The sequence below is a fragment of the Oryctolagus cuniculus genome, chromosome 3 (genome assembly GCF_051225735.1).
Source record: "Oryctolagus cuniculus isolate XC-2025 breed Fujian yellow rabbit chromosome 3, ASM5122573v1, whole genome shotgun sequence".
Lineage (NCBI taxonomy): Eukaryota > Metazoa > Chordata > Mammalia > Lagomorpha > Leporidae > Oryctolagus > Oryctolagus cuniculus.
Genome location: NC_142869.1, coordinates 128,251,197 through 128,267,125, shown reverse-complemented (window position 1 = coordinate 128,267,125; position 15,929 = coordinate 128,251,197). Strand labels below are relative to the sequence as shown.

At 48.6% G+C, this 15,929-nt stretch overlaps 1 long non-coding RNA gene across 1 annotated transcript in view; it reads left to right on the top strand.

Annotated features, from left to right (window-relative positions):
• Nucleotides 1–15,929, top strand: part of LOC138849023 (uncharacterized) — a 39,423-nt gene that overhangs the window by 16,258 nt on the left and 7,236 nt on the right. Inside the window, exon 2 of the long non-coding RNA XR_016231681.1 lies at nucleotides 1,296–1,430. This is a non-coding gene — a long non-coding RNA (uncharacterized LOC138849023). The remainder of the gene's footprint in view (nucleotides 1–1,295; nucleotides 1,431–15,929) is intronic.

Here is a 15,929-nt window from a genome sequence, read left to right as displayed (position 1 = left end):
TACACATGGGAAACTAGACTGAGTTCCCAGCTCTTGGCTCAGCTTGATCTAGCCCCAGGTATTGCAGGCATTTGGAAAATGAACCATTGGATGGTAGCTCCATCTATCTCTCAAATTTAAAAAAAAAATGTATTTTGGGGTACCAAAACATCTCCAATTGATGAAAGAAAAGTTGCTCCTTAGAGAAGAATGCCAGCTAATAATTGTAGAACAAATTACACAACTGAGGAATTCAAGCTTTGCCAGCACTTAAGAAATAATGATCCAGACAAGATTATCTGTAGATGCCAAACCATTAATTGAAAGTCTGATGGAGAATTTTACACTTGCATAATGCCAAACTATTATCCTACAGTGAACGTAATTGTTGGAGGGAAGCTGTCACCACCTTAACACAGAGATCACTCTTAGGTAGTGCTGATTGTAACAGAAACACACAGCATGTTCTTGTTGGTGTGAGGCAATCTGAAGTAAACAGGATTGCCTATGAAACTATTCTCATCAAAATATTTAAAATCAATCCAGTCAAGACTTACAGATTACAGAAGCTGTGGGGAAGAGAGGAATGGGGCACGTGCTGTCAAGAGGAAACCATCAGTGAACATGGGAGTATACACATTCTATGGGACAGCTGTGCTGCCCTAACTTTCAAAAATAACATCTGTCCTTATTTTAACTTTGATTTAAAAGATGGTGCATGGTGGTACAGTGAATTAAGCCACTGCTCACAATGCCTGCATGCCATATCATGGTCCAGGCTGCTCTGCTTTCCAACCAGCTCCCTGCTAATGCACCTGAGAAAGCAGCAGAGGATAGCCTAAGTACTTGGGCCCCTGACACCCACATGGGAAACCCGTCCTGAATGGAGGTCCAGGTTCCTGGCTTTGGCCTGGCACAGCTCTGGCCACGTGGCCATCTGGGGAGTAAACCAGCAGATGGAAGATTCCCCTTCACCCGCAGAGTCCTTTAAATAAATAAAATTTTAAAGTCCATTTTACTAAAAATAAATAAATAAAGGAAAACCACTATGGGAAATACATGGAGATCAAGTTGATTAGGCTTTCCATGAGAAAATAAATTTTGCGTGAACTAGAACATTCTACTTACATTGTTTACACTTTGAAAGATCAGGGTGACATCATACTTGTATAAACACGGTCTACTTTCCAAGGATTTATCTTGATTAGAAAAGTTTGGGGCCAGCGCTGCAGCATAGCGGGTTAAACCACCACCTACAGCACTGGCATCCCATATGGGCACTGGTTTGAATCCCAACTGCTCTACTTCTGATCCAGCTCCCTGCTAATGTGCCTGGGAAAGCAGTGGAAGATGGCCCTAGTCCTTGGGCTCCTGCACCCACGTGGGAAACCTGGAAGAAACTCCTGGCTCCTGACTTTGTACTGGCCCAGCTCCAGCCATCCTGGTCATTGGTGAGTGAATCAGCAGATAGAAGATGTCTCTCTCTCTCTCTCTCTCTTTCTCTCTTTCTCTCTTTCTCTCTTTCTCTCTTTCTCTCTCTCTCTCTCTCTCTCTCTCTCTCTCTCTCTCTCTCTCTCTCTCTCTCTCTCTCTGCCTCTCTCTGTAACTCTGCCTTTCAAGTAAAATAAATAAATCTTTTTTAAAAAGTTCGAAATGTTCCCATTTTTACTAACAGCACTCAGCTGTTGAAAGCACTGAATGAACTATCTAATGAAGATCATTAACCAAACCTCCTCTTTCCCTTTCTAAGAGGCAGTCTTGACAAAATTTCATCATAAGATTTAAAATATAAACAGTTTTTAAAAATTTGAGAGACAGAAAAGCAGAGATTTCTCACCTGCCAGTTCTCTTCCCAGATACACACAACAGCCTGTAGCTGGGTCCAAAGCCTGGAGCCAGGAACTCAGTCCAAGTCTCCCATATCAGTGGCAGGAACCCAGTAACTTAAGCCATCACCTGCTGCTTCCCAGGTCCGCATTAGTAGGAAGCTGGAGTCAGGAGCTAGAGATAGGAATCAAACCTAGGTACTCTCATATGGGACGTGGGTGTCTTAATCATTAGGCCAGATGCCGGCCCCACCTGAGAGGATTTTTTATCTATACAATGACGCAACCTCCCCTCATTTACATGAATAGTTTATGTTCTGTATCTTCTTGTGGGCCCCTAATGACTTGATTTGAACACAAGGCTGTCCAGAGCCCTCTACTGTGTGGGCAGGTTCTCGTCAAGCTCCAATCTTGTCTTCCAATCTTCCCTTCCTTTGAATCAGCACTTCTCAAAGTGTGGTCACCAGACCAGCAGCCTTAGTATCACTGGAAACTTCTCAGAAATACACATTCTCAGACCTACTGAGTCAGGAACTGGGAGCAAGCCCAGCACTGTTGTAACAAACCCCTCAGATGATTCTAATGCCTATTCAAGTTTGAGAATCACTGTTAGCAAAATGCAGCCCTTACACCAGGAACATCCCCATTACCTGGCAGCTTACGGGCAACGTAAACTCATGGGCCCCAAGCCTGGAGTCTCTGACTTACCATGCTTCTCCCCGGGAGTCTTAGCACACCGAAGGTTGAGAATCACTGCTCTAAATTTCTCAAGGCTCCGCTCTATGGTTTTTTTTGTTGTTGTTGCTTTTTTTTTTTTTTTTTTTTTTTTGACAGGCAGAGTGGACAGTGAGAGAGAGACACAGAGAGAAAGGTCTTCCTTTGCTGTTGGTTCACCCTCCAATGGCCGCCGTGGCCGGCGCACTGTGCTGATCCGATGGCAGGAGCCAGGTACTTATCCTGGTCTCCCATGGGGTGCAGGGCCCAAGGACTTCGGCCATCCTCCACTGCACTCCTTGGCCACAGCAGAGAGCTGGCCTGGAAGAGGGGCAACCGGGACAGAATCCGACCCCCCGGCCGGACTAGAACCCGGTGTGCCGGCGCCGCAAGGCGGAGGATTAGCCTAGTGAGCCGCGGCGCCAGCCAGCTATATGGTTCTTAAAGCAATGAAGTGATGAGCCTGTCATGAGTGGAGCCAAACAGACTAGATCAGTTCTTGATTGCTTCAGGCCTTTCAGGCAACACAGGTCCATTTGAGTCCATGATTTCAAGCTGCTTTTAACGATGACTCACATTAAGAAATGCATTTTTGGGGGGCTGGTGATATGGCATAGTGGGTAAAGTCGCTGCCTGTAGCACCAGCATCCCATATGGGCACCAGTTCAAGTCACAGCTGCTCCACTTCTGATTTAGCTCTCTGCTATGGCCTGGGAAAGCAGAAGATGGCCAGCGTTCTTGGGCTCCTGCATCCAAGTGGGAGACCCAGATGAAGCTCCTTGCTCCTGCCTTCGGATCAGCTCAGCTCCAGCCGTTGTGCACATCTGGAAGCAAACCAGTGGATGTAGACCCTTCTCTCTGTCTCTCCTCTCTGTGTCTATAACTCTACCTTTCAAATAAATAAATCTTTTTTTTAAAAAAAAAAAAAAAAAGCATTTTCGGGGCCGGCGCCATGGCTTACTTGGGTAATCCTCTGCCTGCGGCGCCAGCATCACTTATGGGTGCCAGGTTCTAGTCCTGGTTGCTCCTCTTCCAGTCCAGCTCTTTGCTGTGGCCTGGGAAGGCAGTGGAGGATGGCCCAAGTGCTTGGGCCCCTGCACCCACGTGGGAGACTCAAAAGAAGCTCCTGGCTCCTGGCTTCAGATCGGCACAGCTACAGCCATTGCGGCCATCTGGGGAGTGAACCAGCGGATGGAAGACCTGTCTCTCTCTCTCTACCTCTCTCTGTAACTGTGTCTTTCAAATAAATAAACCTTTAAAAATATATAAAAAATAGTAAATAAATAAATAAAAAATACCACTTTGCTATACTGATGACTTCAAACTGAGGACTTCTAGGGAACAGCAAATGCTGGGAAGAAGCTTTCTCTGACCTTCCCTGATGTTAAGACAGGTACCCCAAAAGGAACTCAGTTTCCTGAATCTCTTCCCCAAGAATCTCACCAATTAGGGAAGATTAAATCCTAGCACAGGAGGAGAAACACAAGGGACACCACACCAAATATCTTTGTAACAAGTGGTCACCTATTCTCCTGAGGGTGCATCCATCCTTCCAGGAGTCAGTTACGTTCCCCTAATTGCCTACCTCCCCCTTGCCTATGAAGAGGTTATGCAAGCCTCTAAATCTCAGCATTCACTCTTCTTGCACATGGTGTCCCCATGTATATAATAAGTGTGTAGTCCTCCCTCCTTATCTGCATTTTTGCTTTCCATGGTTTCAGTTGGTTATAGACAGCCACAGTCCAAAAAATAAAAATTAAAAACTCCAGACATAAACAGTGCATAAGGTTAAATTGACATTCTGAATAGCATGATGAATTCTCTGGCCACATAGTATATACCACATTCACAAGGCTTTTATTACTGTCTATTGTTATAATTGTCCTATTTTACTACTAGTAATTGTTGTTAACCTCTTACTGTGCCTAATTTTTAAATTGGACTTTGTCACAGGTATGCATAGGAAAACGCAGTGCCTGTGGGGTTCAGTGCTACCTATGGTTCCAGACATCTCTGGAACCTTGGAGGATATTCCCCAAGGATAAGGAGCAAGATGACTATATATCTTTTCTCCTGTTAATCTGCCTACTGTTGGTTACTTAGAGGTCTCAATTTTGAAACCCTCAGAGGGTAGAGGGAAAGTCTTCCATCATTTCAAGTTCTCAAAGAAAGGCAGAGCCTCATCTTGGTTTAAAAGCTAAGCTTAGATCTAAGCTAATAATAAGAAATGCAGGCAAAACAAAGTGAAGGTTGAAATTAAAGGCACAAAGATGCAGCAAGCAATTACAGAAACGGAAAGCAGAAGTAATAAGAATTAAGGTCGAGGCTGGCGCCGTGGCTCAATAGGCTAATCCTCCGCCGGCGGCACCGGCACACTGGGTTCTAGTCCCGGTCGGAGCACTGGATTCTGTCCCTGTTGCCCCTCTTCCAGTCCAGCTCTCTGCTGTGGCCCGGGAGTGCAGTGGAGCATGGCCCAAGTCCTTGGGCCCTGCACCCGCATGGGAGACCAGGAGAAGCATGTGGATCAGCGCGGTGCACCGGCTGCTGTGCACCGGCCGCAGCGGCCATTGTGGGGGTTGGACCAATGGAAAAGGAAGACCTTTCTCTCTGTCTCTCTCTCTCACTGTCCACTCTGCCTGTCAAAAAAAAAAAAAAAAAAAGAATTAAGGTCAAAAGCATCAATGTAGGGCCAGTGCTGTGGCCCCCAGTATGCCACACCACCTGCCCCCAATAAATAAATATTTAAATGAAGAAAAGCATTAACCTAAATAGTATGCCATATCATATCACACAAGTAATGAAGGCGATTCAAAAGTTACAAGACTATACACTAAATAAACAAAACAATAGGGAAGAAAGTTAACAATGCAATGTGCAATGAATAAAAATTAATTAACTGAGGTTCATGTTGTGGCTCAATGAGTCAAGCTGCCACCTGCAATGTTGGCATCCCATATAGGCGCCAGTATCCTGCTCCCTGCTAACTTCCCTGATGGGAAAGCAGCAGAAGATAACCCAAATGCTTGGGCCCCTGCCACCCATGCGGGAGATCAGCATGAGGCTCCTGGCCCCTGGCTTCAGTCTGGCCTAGCTCAGCCCCAGCTGCTGTGGCCTTTTGGGGAGTGAACCATAGGATAGAAGCGGTATGTTAGAGGTATGTTAGTTATGCAAGTGAGAGTCAAGTATGCAGTTGAATTCAAGTGGAAAGTGTTAGTTTGAGATATAAATTGGAAAGATAACATACAAATGGTATCTGTCTTGGTCTGCTCAGGTTGCTAACAAAATAACATATAAGTGCCTCAAACAATTAAAAAAAATTTTTTTGACAGGCAGAGTGGACAGTGAGAGAGAGACAGAGAGAAAGGTCTTCCTTTACCATTGGTTCACCTTCCAATGGCTGCTGCGGCCGGTGCACCGTGTTGATCCGAAGCCGGGAGCCGGGTGCTTCTCCTGGTCTCCCATGGGGTGCAGGGCCCAAGCACTTGGGCCATCCTTCACTGCACTCCCGGGCCACAGCAGAGAGTTGGACTGGAAGAGGGGCAACTGGGACAGAATCTGGCTCCCCGACTGGGACTAGAACCCGGGGTGCCGATGCCGCAGGCGGATGATTGGCCTAATTGAGCGGCAGAGCCGGCTAAACAATTAAAATTCATTCTCATAATTCTGGAAGCTGGATATTTTTAAAAAACAAAAAGGATTTATTTATTTATTTATTTATTTGAAGGAAGAGTTACAGAGAAAGAAGGAGAGACAGAGATCTATCTTCCAACTGCTGGTGCACTCCCCAAATGGCCACACTGGCCAGGATCAGGCCAGACTGAAGCCAGGAGCCAGGACCTTCTTCCAGGTCTCCCATGTGGGTGCAGGGGCCCAAGCACTTGGGCCATTTTCCACTGCTTTCCCAGGCACATCAGGAGGGAGCTGGATCAGAAGTGGAATAGCCAGGACTTGCATTGGCTCCCATTTGGGATGCCAAAACCCCAGGCATCAGGTTAACCCACTGCGACAAAGCAGCCCCCTGAAGCTAGAACTCTTGAGGTCAGGTGCCAGCATGTTCAAGTTCCTGGCTGGCAGACAGCTGCCTCCCCACTGTGTCCTCACATAGCCTTTTCTTGGTGCTTGTACATTAAAGAAAGATCTTTCTTTCTCTCTCTCCCTCCCTCTACCTCCCCCTCTCATTCATGCCTCCCTACTCCTCCTTTTCCCCCCTCACTTCCTTCCTCTCATCTCTCCCTCTCACCCTCCACCAAGGTCACCAATCCTATAAATTAAAATACTCTACCCTTATAACCTCATTTAACCATATGTACCTCTTGAAAGCCCCATCTCCAGATATAATCATGTTGGGGATTATGGCTTCAACATATTAATTTGGGGGAAGGGGCAGGAAACAATTCATAGCATTACGTAAAGCCATGAGACTGGATGAGATAACCAAGAAAATGAGTAAAGATAGGAAAGAAAAATGGCTCGAGAACTAAGCCATGGACACATAACATTCAGAAATCAGAGACATGAGCAGAAAGGGGACTGAGAAGGAGAAATTAAGGAGGTGTAAGAAATTTCACCCACTTGGTGGACACTTGGACAGTATATATTACAAATGTATGTGCAACTCTGGCCTGGAATCTCTACCCTTGGGAAGTTACCCACCAGAAATAGATGCTATTTCTACCATGTAGTATGTACGAGAATGCGCATAGTGCCTTTATTCAAAATTGCGCCAAACGGTCAACAATGCAAACGTTCATCAACAAATGAATATTTATCAGGACTAGAAACTTATAGTACATGCATGTAATAGACTACTGTACAGGACTGAAAAGGATAAATCTCATGGACACCTTGATTTGCAAAGGAAGCCAGACACAAAAGAAAGATCACTGCATGATTCCATCAGCTAAAACTCAACTATGGAAGAGAGGTCAAATTGTTGTTGGCTGTGTGGAGCCTAATGTGTAGTAAAGAACTAACCTCAGGGCTGACATCTGGCACAACGGGTCACCATTTGGACACCTGTATCCCTTATGGAAGTTCTTGGTTTCAAGTCCCAGCTCTGCTTCTAATCCAGCTTCCTGCTAATGCATATTGGGAAGCAGCAGGTGATGACTCAAGTACTTGGGTCCCTACCGCTCATCTAGGAGACCGCATTGAGTTCTGGACTGACAGTGTGATTTATGACAGGGGCAGCACAATGTCACACTTAATCTCTGGAGGGACTGGAGGCTAAGGACTACCATATAGGCTGTCAACCATATCCATGTAAAGAAGCCCATACAAAACACTCTTCTTGCCAGCGCCGTGGCTCTCTAGACTAATCCTCTGTCTGCGGCGCCGGCACCCCGGGTTCTAGTCCCTGTCAGGGGCTGGATTCTGTCCCGGTTGCTCCTCTTCCAGTCCAGCTCTCTGCTGTGGCCAGGGAGTACAGTGGAGGATGGCTCCTGGCTACGGATCAGCGCGGTGCGCCGGCCGCAGCACGCTGCCAGAGTGGTCACGGTGGGGGTGTGTGTGTGTGAACCAATGGAAAAGGAAGACCTTTCTCTCTGTCTCTCTCTCTCACTGTCCACTCTGCCTGTCAAAAAAAAAAAAAAAAAAAAAAAAAAAAAAAAAAAAAACACTCTTCCTGGGCACCAAAGTGCAGTGAGCTTCCCTGGTGAGCAGTAGTTAGTGTCCATTGCCACATGCTGCTGCCTGCCTGAAGAAGTTGGTGCTGTCCCTGAGTCCACAGGGACAGGAAACTGGAAGCCCCACCCTTGTCCAGAATGCTCTTGTACTTCTTCCTTTGACAGAATTTAATCTGTATTGGATGGCAACCCTCAGTGAAACTGCTTTCAGTGGGTAACATGAGCCCTTCCAGTGAGCTGTCTAAATTAAGGGCCCTCTTTGGGACCTCCAAGCCTATCACTTAATGACTGGGATGGGATTCAATATAGCTTGCTAGGGAGCTACAATTGTTATGTGCTTTGATGCAGGGGTGGTTTCATGGGTATGTACATATAGAGGAAGTCACTGAACTGTACACTTAATACTTGCATAGATTACTGCAGGTGTTTTATAAAGCAGTTTTTAGACTACCAAAATAAAAACAAGAACAAAACTCAGAGTGGTTTCCAAATGCTGAGGGGTACACTGTGTCCCCCAAAAGGTATGTAGAAGTCCTAGCCCCCAGTACTTGTGAATGTGACCTTATTTGGAAACAGGGCTTTACAAGTGTAATCAAGCTAAAATGAGGTCATACTGGATTAAGGCGAACTCTAATCCAATGACTCGTGTCCTCATCAGAGAGAAACTTGGACCCAGACTTGTGGAAAGGGCGGGTGTATCAATGGAGTCAGAGGGCAGAGTTACACGACCAGCAGCCAAAGGAATGCCTGGGGCAGCCAGGAGCTGAAGGAGCAAGGAAGCACCCTCCCCTAGAGCTGCAGAGGGCTTGGCCTGCTGGCACCTTGAACCCCGGCGTCTGGCCTCCAGACCTGTGAGAGAATGCATTTGTTATTCTAAACCGCCTAGTATGTGGCACTTGGTTATGACAGTCCTAGGGAAACAATACAGATGTGTGTGCTTGCAAAAGAGAAGGAGGCTGATCTAGCTTCTTAGTAATGCTTACCTCAGAGGGTGCTGAGGGTGCTGGGTAAGGGTTGTCTTTATTCAGGTTAGTTTCCTTGAAGACTGCTTCCCCTTCTATTTATCTAAAAACTGGGGGCCAGCATTCTGTTGCAGCACATGGATTAAGCTGCTGCCCACAATGCTGGCATCCCACATGAGTGCTGATTCTAATCCCAGCTGCTCACTGTTCAGCTTCCAATCCAGCTTCCTGCTGCTGTGTCTGGGAAAGTAGTAGAAGCCACCCACATGGGAGACCCAGATGGGGTTCCAGACTTCGGGCTTCAGACTGGCCCAGCCCTGGGCATTACAGCAATTTGGGAAGTAAACCAGCATGTAGAAAATTCTTTCTTTCTCTCCCTCCTCTTCCCCCCACCCCCTCCCTCCCTCTCTCCCTCTCTAACTCTCCCCCTCCCTCTCCGCCCCGCCCCGTAACTCTGCTTTTCAAATAGATAAATAAATCATTTAAAAAGTTTAGGAGCTGGCAATGTGACATAAGCCACCATGCACTACACTGGCATCCCATATAGGTGCCAGTTCAAGTCCCATCTGCTCCACTTCCAATCCAGCTCCCTGCTAGTGTGCCTGAGAAAGCAGGGGAAGATGGTCCAAGTGCTTAGGCTCCTGTACCCATGTGGGAGGCCTGGAAGAAGCTCTTGGCTCCGGGCTTTGGCCTGGCCCTGCCCTGGCTATTTCAGCCATTTAGGGAGTGAAGCAATGGATGGAAGACCTGCCTGTCTGCCTCTCCGTCTCTCTCTCTCTCTCTGTGTAACTCTGCCTTTCAAATAAATAAAATAATATAAAATTATTTTAACACAGAAAGTAAAATGTTAGTATATCCTCTTCCTTTGTCAGTGTATGTGTTTGGCTTATTTTCAAGCCCTGTATTATATATTAAGTTTAGTTGTTTTCAATTATTTCAAAAATAATAATTTAGCCACATTATAATATACTTTTCTGGCCAGCGCCGTGGCTCAATAGGCCAATGCTCCGCCTGCGGTGCCGGCACCCTGGGTTCTAGTCCCGATCAGGGCGCCGGATTCTATTCCGGTTGCCCCTCTTCCAGGCCAGCTCTCTGCTGTGGCCCAGGAATGCAGTGGAGGATGGCCCAAGTGCTTGGGCCCTGCACCTGCATGGGAGACCAGGAGTAGCACCTGGCTCCTGGCATAGGATCAGTGTGGTGCACTGGCCGCAGCGCGCCGGCCGCGGCGGCCATTGGAGGGTGAACCAACGGCAAAGGAAGACCTTTCTCTCTGTCTCTCTCTCTCACTGTCCACTCTGCCTGTCAAAAAAAAAATATATATATATATACTTTTCATGAATGCAGTTCATATAATTAGTCCCCTGTACTTGGGAATTTAGAGTCTCATCATTTTAAACCCTGTTAATAATGTTGAAATTGACATTTTGATGCAAAAACTTCTATTAATATGTAGAATATTTGTAGTATTAGTTAATATCAATGGAATGAATAGTAATATTGAGCATATTTGTTTTCTTGGGCTAGAGTTCCAGAACTAAAATGACTACATCAGGAGTAGATGTTGGCACAGCCCACCTCATATATTGAGCCCTGGGATTGAGGCCTGGTTCCATTTCCTGACTTCAGCTTCCTGCTAATGTGCACCTCAGGAGGCAGCAGGTGATGGCTCGAGTAGTTGGGTTACTGCCACCCACTTCAGAGACCTGGACTGAGTTCTAAGCTCAGCCTGGCCCAGCTTTGGCCATTGCAGGCATGGGGGAGTGAACTTGAGATGTGAGCTCACTTTCTCTAAAATAAGTAAAAATATATTTTTTAAAAACAAGAAAGAGGGGCCAGCACTGTGGCACAGTGGGTTAAAGCCCTGGCCTGAAGCATCGGCATCCCATATGGGCACTGGTTCTAGTCCCGGCTGCTCCTCTTCCAATCCAGCTCTCTGCTATGGCCTGCAAAAGCAGTATAAGATGGCCCAAGTCCTTGGGCCCCTGTACCTATGTGGGAGACCCAGAGAAGCTCCTGGCTCTGCCTTCACATTGGCACAGCTCCAGCCATTGAGGCCTATTGGGGAGTGAACCAGTGGATGGAAGACCTCTCTTTCTATCTCTATCTCTCTCTGTAACTCTGCCTTTCAAATAAATAAAATAAATCTTAAAAAAAAAAAAAGAAAGAAAGAAAGGATTGGAGCAGAAAGGATTGGAGCAAAATGTGCCCAGAATCTGCTGGTAAGAAAAGAAAACAGGGACCAGCACTGTGGTGTAGATGCCTGCAGTGGTGGCATCCCATATGGGTGCCAGTTCTAGTCCCGGCTGCTCCACTTCCCATCCAGCTCTCTGCTATGGCCTGGGAAAGCAGTGGAAGATGACCCAAGTGCTTGGGCCACTGCACCCATAAGGGAGATCTGGAAGAAGCTCCTGGCTCCTGGATTTGGACTAGCTCTTATCTGGCCATTGTGGCCATTTGGGGAGTGAACCAGAGGATGGAAGACCTTTCTCCCTCTGTCTGTAACTCTACCTCTCAAATACATTTTTTAAAAGGAATAAAAAATAAAACAGAAACAGAAGAGAGAAGATGACAATAGATTAGAGACATCCACAAACTTTAGGAGTTTGAGCAGTGAGAGACGGGAGATAACTGTGAGCATGCAACAGAGAATGGTGGGGCCTGCACCAGGCAGGGATTAGGGGCCGGGGAAGGCCCAGCAGCCAAACTCAGGAGCAGGCAGTCATGTGTGGTGGGGAGGGCTGATGGTAAGTCTGTATAAAAGCAGGGTAGAGACAGGCATTTGGCACAACAGTCAAGATGCTGGTAAAATGCCTGTGTCCCTCATCAAGATAATTCCACTCCTGACTCCAGCTTCCTGCTAATGCACACCCTAGCAGTGGTGATGGCTCAAGTAGTTGGGTTCTTGCCACCCAGATGGGAGACCTGGACTGAGTTCCTGGCTCCCAGCTCCCTGCCTGGCCCAGTGCCAGCTCTCTTGGGCATTTGGGGAGTGAACCAGAACATGAGAGCACACACTCTCTGCCTCCCAAATAGTGTGTGTGTGTGTGTGTGTGTTTGAAAAAGGTTATATCCCATAAAACAGCACCTGAGCTATTTAATAAATGCTTGCTTGGGGCTTGCACTATGGGTAAATCCACCACCTGCAGTGCCAGCATCCCATATGGGCACTGGTTCAAGTCCCAGCTGCTCCACTTCCGATCCAGCTCTCTGCTATGGTCTGGGAAAGCAGTAGATGGCCCAAATCCTTGGGCTCCTGCACCCACATGGGAGACCCAGAAGAAGCTGCTGGCTCCTGCCTTCGGATTGGCACAGCTCCGGCCATTGCAGCCATCTGGGGAGTGAACCAATGGTTGAAAGACCTCTCTCTCTCTCTGTCTCTCTGCCTCTGCTTCTCTGTAACTCTGCTTTCCAAATAAATAAATAAACCTTTAAAAAAAAATGCTTGCTAGTGCATGGGTGAATGGATGGGAGCAGCTGTCCCTTCTAACCTGAGGCCTCCCTGGTGGTCCTGTCAAGTGAGCACCAGAAGAACTTACGTTTGTGGAGGCATTGAGTGTGTGTTACCCAGAGGCCAAGGCCACATTGAAGCTAAGTGTGATTTCACCCTGTCCCCAGGGTGAGGGCCTTCGCGGGGTGGCTGCTGCCTCCCTGTGCACAAGGCCTAACAGCAAGGGTTGAGGAAGAAGGCTGGGAAAGAGGGAGGTGGCAGCAGCCTACACTGTGAGATAATGGGTTAAGCTGCTGCCTTCTGCACTGGCATCACTTATGGGTGCCACTTCAAGTCCCAGCTGCTCCACTTCTGATCCAGATCCCTGCTATTTTTTTTTTTTTTAATTTTTGATAGGCAGAGTGGACAGTGAGAGAGAGAGACAGAGAGAGAAAGGTCTTCCTTTGCCTTTGGTTCACCCTCCAATGGCCGCCGCTGCAGCCGGCGCACCGCGCTGATCCGATGGCAGGAGCCAGGATCCAGGTGCTTTTCCTGGTCTCCCATGGGGTGCAGGGCCCAAGCACCTGGGCCATCCTCCACTGCACTCCCTGGCCATAGCAGAGAGTTGGCCTGGAAGAGGGGCAACCGGGACAGAATCCGGCGCCCCGACCGGGACTAGAACCCGGTATGCCGGCGCCGCAAGGTGGAGGATTAGCCTATTGAGCCACGGCGCTGGCTCAAGATCCCTGCTATTGCACCTGGGAAACAGTGGAGGATAGTCCAAATGCTTGGGCCTCTGTACCCACATGAATAACCTAGAAGAAGTTCCTGGCTCCTGGCTTCGCTGTGGCCATTTAAGAAGTGAACAGCAGATGGAAGGCCTCTCTCTTTTTGTCTCTGTAACTCTACTTTTCAAATAAATAAAGGTAAAAAAAAAAAAAAAAAAAGAGGGGGGCCAGCGCTGCGGCTCACTAGACTAATCCTCCACCTTGCGGCGCCGGCACACCGGGTTCTAGTCCAGGTCAGGGCGCCGGATTCTGTCCCGGTTGCCCCTCTTCCAGGCCAGCTCTCTGCTGTGGCCCAGGAATGCAGTGGAGGATGGCCCAAGTGCTTGGGCCCTGCACCCATGGGAGACCAGGAGAAGCACCTGGCTCCTGTCATCAGATCGGCGCGGTGCGCCGGCCACAGCGCGCCAGCCGCAGCGGCCATTGGAGGGTGAACCAACGGCAAAGGAAGACCTTTCTCTCTGTGTCTCTCTCTCACTGTCCACTCTGCCTGTCAAAAAAAAAAAAAAAAAAAAGAATTAAAAAAAAAGAGGGAAGTGGCAGAAACAGACTTGGATGGAAATCAAGGTGGGGCAGAAGGCTGCAGAGTGACAGAAAGGCCAGGCCAAGGCCGGAAGCCTAGGAACTCCATCCAGGTCTCCTGTATGGGTGGCAAGGATACAAGCATTTGGGCCATCTTCTACTTTTCCTGGTGTCTTAGCAGGGAGCTGGATCAGAAGCACAGCAACTAAAGCTTGAACTGGTGCTCAGATGTGGGATAAACCCTTGTAAAAATACAGACCAATGAATGGGTCCACAAAATGTAGTACATTCAGGGCCGGTGCCGCGGCTCACTAGGCTAATCCTCCGCCTAGCGGCGCCGGCACACCAGGTTCTAGTCCAGGTCGGGGCGCCGGATTCTGTCCCGGTTGCCCCTCTTCCAGGCCAGCTCTCTGCTGTGGCCAGGGAGTGCAGTGGAGGATGGCCCAGGTGCTTGGGCCCTGCACCCCATGGGAGACCAGGAAGAAGCACCTGGCTCCTGGCTCCTGCCACCGGATCAGCACGGTGCGCCGGCCGCAGCGCGCCTGCCGCGGCGGCCATTGGAGGGTGAACCAACAGCAAAAGGAAGACCTTTCTCTCTGTCTCTCTCTCTCACTGTCCACTCTGCCTATCAAAAAAAAAAAAAAATGTGGTACATTCATACGGCAGGTTATTATTCAGCCCAAAGAAGGAAGGAAATGCTGGCACTGCTGCAGTCCTGATGACCCCTGAGGACGTTATCCTGAGTGAAATGGGTCAGGTACACAAGAACAAATACCGCCTGATGCTGCTTATATGTGGTATCTGGAGGAGTCAGAGTCACAGAGACAGAAAGTAGAATGTAGCTATCAAGAGGCTGGGCAGGGAGCCTGGGGAGTTAGTGTTTAAAGGATATAGCTTGGGGGCCTGAGCTATGGCACAGTGGGTTAATGCCCTGGCCTGAAGCGCTGGCATCCCATATGGGCGCTGGTTCTAGTCCCGTCTGCTCCTCTTCTGATCCAGCTCTCTGCTCTGGCCTGGGAAAGCAGTACAAGATGGCCTAAGTCCTTGGGCCCCTGCACCCACGTGGGAGACCTGGAAGAAGCTCCTGGCTCCTGGCTTTGGATCAGCACGGCTCCGGCCATGGTAGCCACCTGGGGAGTGAATCAGCGGATGGAAGACCTCTCTCTCTGTCTCTGCCTCTCTCTGTAACTCTGCCTTTCAAATAAATAAAATAAATCTTTCAAAAAAGTAAATAAAATAAAGGATGTAGCTCAGTTAGAAGAAAAGTTGTGTGGACACAGGTGGCAGTGATGTTTGCACAGTAGTGCATATGTGCTTCATGCCACAGAACTGTACATTCAGACCCTTGAAAGATATGAGGAGACTGCTGCACTGTTCAGTCTCAATGACTCAGGAGACGATGATGCCGCCCTCAGAGACAGGAGTGGAGGAAGGTGAGCAGTGCATGGGTAGGCATACAGCTGACTCTGGGAGGTCACACTGCGACTAACAACTGGGAGCACACACAGCAACCGCTCAGCCTCACAAGGTGAGTGTCCTTTTGTTTCCCAGGTGAGCTGACAGCTTGGAGTTGGGAGGTGACTCCAGGCCTGTCAGCCCACTGTGGCTGGCTGCACTTAGGGTTTCAGTAGGCCATCTCCTACCCTGTTGGCCGGTGGACAGGCAGGTGGTCTGGGGCTTAGCAAGCAGATGTGAGTCAGAGGCCTCCACCATGCATGAGAAGGGCCAACTCAAAGTGACCTCATTCAAAATCAGGTGGGCTCCACGGGTTCCTATGACAGCCTGGACCTGACTTGACAGCGAGGAGCCAGTCGGGAGAGGTACACACTGGGCTCCACCAGAGACAGCAGCAGCAGAGACACCAAGTGTGACAAAGCCAGCAGGGCAAGGGCATGTTCATATGGGGACAAGGCCTGCTCCTGGATTTGGTTTGGTAGGCTGGGGACTGAGGCGTGGGAGGGTTGCTGTGTGATTCCCAAGCTGGGTAAAACTGTACAGGTCCCGAGGAGGAGGTCACTTGCCAACTCTACACAATAGAAGCATCCAGAAGGAAATAACCAGAGGCTTCTGCCAGTGGATCTGGGGACTGG